The following is a 6497-nucleotide window of genomic DNA, read 5'->3' as shown; positions in this document are numbered from 1 at the left end:
CTATTTCTGTTAGATTATCGAAGTGTGGATCCGTGCACACTCTAATGGCTAATATTGCCCACAACCCATTGCGCTTTAGAGGAGGATTCGGTTCAGAACAAAAAACATGGCGGATGTGCACGATTAATGGTTAAGTAGAGAGGTTTAGATAAAATAATCAACATTTAACCTTATAAAAATATTTATTTAATGTTATCTTTATTATATCGTCTGCAACAATAATGTGCACTTTTATAAAGATCTGTTTGGCTCTTAACTCAAATGCATCATTATGCAAAAATATTAGAATAGTTCTCTGCATGAAAGACCTATGACTGGTAGATCAACGTGCTACTTCTTTTCTCTCCAATACGGTAGGAAATTAAAATAAATGAAATTTGGAGGATTTTAACTGTGACAAGATGATTGACAGGCCAGTTTATTGCAACAGGATGAAAGGCAAAAGTTGGACGAGTATTGGGCCATTAAAGGAACACTCCACCGTTTTTTGAAATAGGGCTTATTCACCTTCTTTCCTACATTTAGATAGGTGGGCAAATGCATTTTTGTCTCCGTGCATGCATTGTTTTAGTTTGACAGGGTCGGCGCTAGCTTAGCTTAGCATAATGAATGGAATCCTTTGTTGCCAGCTAGCATGTCCTGAGTAAAAGTGATATAAAAAATAAATAAAAAACACCTAATTACTTCTTGCGGCCTGCGTATTCACAACGAGTACAAATAGCGATGCAGATTAACACTAGGCGACTTCCTAGGCAGATTTTGACTTATATATTAAGGACTATATTAGGGGGAAGCACAGGCGAAGCACTGCTACTTGGGCGTGATATCTCTGCGCCCAAGTAGCAGTGCTTTGCCTATGCTTCCCCCTAATATAGTCCCAAGTCAATATCTGCCTAGGAAATCGCCTAGTGTTAATCTGCATCACTATTTGTACTTGTTGTGAATACGCAGGCCACAAGAAGTAATTAGGTGGGTTTTTTTTATTTTTTATATCACTTTTACTCAGGACATGCTAGCTGGCAACAAAGGATTCCATTCATTATGCTAAGCTAAGCTAGCGCCGACCCTGTCAAACTAAAACAATGCATGCACTGAGACAAAAATGCATTTGCCCACCTATCTAAATGTAGGAAAGAAGGTGAATAAGCCCTATTTCAAAAATGGTGGAGTGTTCCTTTAAGTGAAATCAACGAGGAGGAGGTGGATCCTGAAGAGCGTGACAGGGAACAAACTAGCATGTTTGATTGTGTTGAGCTAGATATCACCCTCATTGAGGAGACCTAAAAGTTATCTAGGGAAGATCTTTCCCCATCACCTCCACCGCCAGCATTTAGCACTCTCTGCAACACCTGCGTACACTGGAAGGCCTCTTAGGAACCCTGCTGCCCTCAAAGACATGCTACTATCTATGACTACTATCATATGCAAGCAGTCAGAGACACTACCCAATCAATAAGTTGCTGAGATATTCAGAAGAATGCAAATATTTAAAAAAAAAGGAGTTTTATGTGTATAGAATGTTCTCTTAGAATTAATCTTCAACAGATGGAACGGAACTGGAAACGAACAGATGATGTTATAAATATCAGTGTTTTGTTTAGTTGAAATATAAAAGGGCAGTATGACATAGCATTATTTTCTCCTGACAAAAGGTCCATCTAATTCTACATAAGCCTTAAAGGGTTAGTTCACCCAAAATTGAAAATTCATGTGTAAGTTTTCTTTACAACTGCATATTTCCTCACTTTAATTGAAATGGTATATACAGTATATATATATACTGTATATTTTGTCATGAGACACACAAAAATGGAGACGGTGGATGGAGACGGTGATCGTGTTTGGGTCTGTTCTGATTTTCTAAACAAATCAATCGGAACACTTGAAATATTTGTGTTTTTGAATAAATTTTGACTGTAGTCATATAGGCCTGTTATATAACATAACATACAAATTGGTAGATTTAGGGGTAGGGTTGTGTAAGCTCGCGCTCAATTGGCCCAAAGCCGGCATCCGACCAGCACGGAAGGTCTTTATGTGTTACTGTCCTTTTCTCGAGGCAAAGTATTTTTTTATTAAATGCACATTTGAATATGTATTCCCTCGTTATTTCATCCGACTTCATAAATGAAAAGGTTTTAATGATATCTGTGGATCATTAATTATGAGCGAATGTTTGACTATTCCGTTTAACTCTTCAATGAAAATAATGTCAAAGTCAGTTAGAATAATCAAATGTAACAATTTATTATGTCAGGTAAATGTATCATGCCAATTTCATAATAAATTCAAAGATAATCAATACAAAACATCAAATTCTCTGGAATAAAGAAAAGAGATGCATACCTAACATTAAAAAATACATGAGGCTGAGAGATCTCTCTCTCAGCCTCACCGGGCAAATCTGAGTTACAGAAAAGGCCCCGAATTTCCTGCTGCATTTCATTATATAGACAAACCTTTCACATGGAAACATGTACTAACAAAAGAAATTTGCATTCAGAGCTTACACCTTTTGGTGGTGTGTGACCATTTGCTAGGAGATCACCTTCCTTGTATGTCAGTTATCTTTAAACTCTTAAAAACCTTATTACCTTCTGTTTTACTTATTTGGAAATGCGACATTTGTACCAGTCGCACTGACATTTTAAATGATACCAAACATGAAAAATACTCTGTGATAATCATTCACATTAAACTATACATTTTCTTGGGTGAATTCAGGTGATCATCTGAGCATGAGAGAGAGGGGGTGAGGGGAGAGGGAGAGAGATGTAGATTAGGATGACTCTGAGGTGAGACTTTCGTCTCGATGGTGCACGAGAGCTAGTTCAAATGCTAATTTCCAGAGAGGTCCTTTTGTCCTCTCAGGGTCTGGTCGCTCTTGAAACAGACTGTCCGGCATTTTGTAATTTCTCAATTCTTACAGTTGCATGTTCAAACATGTTTCAATTTTCTAAATATTTTTTTTGTAATAAAATGTAAATAAAATTATGCTGGCTGATTAAATTGAAAATCACACGTCACAATAGCAAAACTATACCCCAATAGATCTCATTTCAAAATTCTCATGCCCATCACATCTCTGTATAGCGTCAAAGTTTTCTCATTGTAAGCAATTGAGTACCCTGCACATCGAAAAATTGTGCCATTTCCAAAATCTTGGATGCAATGGTGTCTTGTGGTAACATTTTAAATGAGTGAAGTGCAAGCATTTTCAAACTTGCTGGACCTCCAGGTCAGAAACTTTGCCAATAGCTGTACTGGCAATATGCAGATGCATTGCGCACAACAGCCCTGAAAAGGCAGTCAGCTACTGCACGAGTCTGTCTCTTCACATACTGGATGTCAGTGATGAACTTTCAGTTGTGGTGATCAATGGCTTTGAGATTTTGGACAGCAAAAACTAGTGGCTTGCAGTTGAAAAAATGCAAATAACATACAACCTTCAAGCAGGGTATGGAAAGGTCAAATAGCGACGATTGCATAACTAGTGTATATGTTACGTTATTTGTACGTATTATGTTATCTGTTTCTGTGTTTTCTTGTATTGTGGGAGTTGTGTGTATGTATATTATCCAGAAAGAAGACCAGATTGGTTGCACGCCCTGCTTGGTCAGCTGACTCCTTGTCGTTTATAAAAGCTCTCGCTGTGCTTTCCTTGCCTGAATTTGCTAGTTCTCCCGAAGAGCTGCTCCCTCTACCTCTCGGTTGCCCGTCTCAGGGCCGCTTGCTCTTGTGCTTACCGTCTGGTTTGGCAGGGGCCTGGACGGGATGGATGGATGGGTGGGCTGCCTGTGGCCGGCCCCACGCTGTGGCCTGGGTGGAGGCTGCTGTTGAGGCCAAGCGGGGGCCGTTGCAGGATGGCACCCTCAGCGACGAGTAGACGGGGGAGCTGCAGCCGGCGACTGGATGGAAGCAGCAGCTGGCTGCCAGGGCAGGATGTGCTTGATTGCCTCCGTCTGCTTCCGTGCAGCCGAGAATTGCTCTGTAAAGTTCTCGACTGTGTCACAGAAAAGGCCGACCTTGCATATAGGGGCGTTGAGGAACCGGACCTTGTTGGGCTCACGCATATCCTCCAGGTCCAGCCAGAGATGGCGTTCCTGGACCCCTAAGGTGGATATCACCCAACTCAGGGAGTGCGCAGTGACTTTCGTCGCTCTTAAGGCGAGGTCCGTCGCTGTGCGCAGTTCAGAGATTCTGCATAACCCCTGGGTCGGAACTACCCTCATGCAATTCCTTTAGCGCTTTGCCCTGGTAGACCTGCAGAAGCACCATTCTCCACAGGTTCTGTAAGACTTGCCCGCCAGATGGGACGAGAACTTACAGGTCCGGGAGGGGAGACACGGATTATCCCTCAAAGAGGTAGCGGTCTTTGGACACAACTGCATCACAACCGACCGCCCCACCATCGAGGGTAGTGAGGGTGGAGGAGGTACTACACCGGTTTCTGACAGAAAAAGATGCCGTCCATGATCTATTGACCTTGTCATGCACTTCCGGAAAGAAAGGCACCGGGACGGGCTGTGAAACCAATCGTCCAGCCTTGAGGGACCAGGACACGGTGGAGGCCTTCACTCTAGATTGACTCTCTCGGTGGCCCGGGAAAGCATATCCGTCAGCTCTGGGTCGCACTCGGACAATGCTTCGATCCCTAAAGGCGGCAACATAGCCAAATATTCATCCCCGGAGGACTCAAGCTCACCCTCCGATGCAGCGATTGACATCTGGTAATCCGGCGGAGCCCCAAAGGAAACGACAGGTGCCCCATGAGACCAAGCTCCACAGCTTGCGGTGTACTAGAGGGGTAAGGGGCCCACAGAGATTGGTTACTCGGTGGGGAAGCCATCACTGTGATCCTCAGGTCTCCAAAGCTATCAGCCGAAGTAGCCCTTTTCTGGTAGCCACCAGAAGAGGAACTAGATCAGGGGATAGGCAAAGGGACTCCACCTCGTCTGAGGTACTCAAGTCTCGACCGCAATACCGAGATGGTCATCCTCCCGCAATGGGTACATGACTCATCCATCCTGCTTAAAGGAGAAGTTCACTTTTAAAATAAAAATGCTGTCATCATATACTCACCCTCCTGTTGTTTCAAACCTGTATGAATTTCTTTCTTCTGCTGAACAGAAAGGAAGATATTTAGAAGAATGTCAGTAACCAGACAGTTTTTGGGTCCCACTGACTTCCATAGTAGAAAAAATATATACTATGGAAGTCAATGGGACCCAAAAACTGTCTGGTTACTGATATTCTTCTAAATACCTTCCTTTCTGTTCAGCAGAAGAAAGAAATTCATACAGCTTTGAAACAACAGGAGGGTGAGTATATGATGACAGAATTTTCATTTTAAAAGTGAACTTCTCCTTTAACAGCCAGACACGTGAGGCAACGATCGTGACTATCAGCCGGAGCCAGGTAACGACTGCAACCAGAGACACGGGTGGAATGACATCTTGAAAAAGATGCAGTGTCACACCCTTGCAAACTCTTTTAGGGAAATTAGCTCTCTCTCTGGTGCTGAAGCGCACAGGGGAAATGGCCGCGGCACAACCAGCAGAAATTGTGCAGCCCACTGTTTGCAATCACACTCATTGAAAACGTGGCACAATCAGCAGGAATCAGTGCAGCCCGCTGTGTGCACTCACACTCTATGAAGGTGCAGCACCACAAGCAGGGATATAGTGCAGCCCGCTGTGTGCTCTCACTCTTTAAAGAGCTATGAAAACAGCTGTTTTTTGCAAGCTCTTTAAGAGATTGTGACCACCGTCTGAAGCGCCGTCACGCGAACACCGACTGAAGAGGCTTCTTCCACAAAGCACAGAAGGCACGTAGAACACTCTCATCGAAGATTGCAGAGCAGAAACAATAGAATACTACCTATTCTACTACCTACCTAACCACTCGGCTCCAAAGGGAAAAGCAAATATGCGATGCATCCGTATTTATACCCGCGGTGCGTCAGATGCAAATCTCACATTTAGTTACATTAAACATTACTAATAATGTCAATACATTTCACATTAATTTTCATCTTTTAAGTTTAGGATATTGTAATATTACAATATTGTTAATAAACAAAAATCAACTCTATATCATTCATCAAGGACTCCAATTAATTAATCAGTGGAACTTTCATAACCCAAAAAGAAGCATCTACACAAGAAGTGATTGATGCACTCATGGAAGTGGACAGAGACATGGATTTCCATGAATTTACTTTTTTTTCCAAATGTGAAAAGATCACTTCATCGTGTTTTTATTCAAAACATTTCACAATAAATCTTTGCTCATCTGCACGCTCCCTTTCTGTAATTATTTAAAGTTTGTAATTGATTAAAGTTTGTATTTTGAGCATTTTCTTTCTTTTTGATCATCTGTCTTTTATTCTGACTGCTGTTTTTAAGTCAAGTCTTGCTGACATGAAATTGCATTCTGTGCTCATGATAGAGCAATTCTGGACTGAGAGGGAACATCAACTTTCTAACCCATGTTAG

This window comes from Abramis brama (genome assembly GCF_963993115.1).
Source record: "Abramis brama genome assembly, chromosome: 9".
NCBI classification, from domain to species: Eukaryota; Metazoa; Chordata; class Actinopteri; order Cypriniformes; family Leuciscidae; genus Abramis; species Abramis brama.
This window is presented reverse-complemented; position numbering follows the sequence as displayed.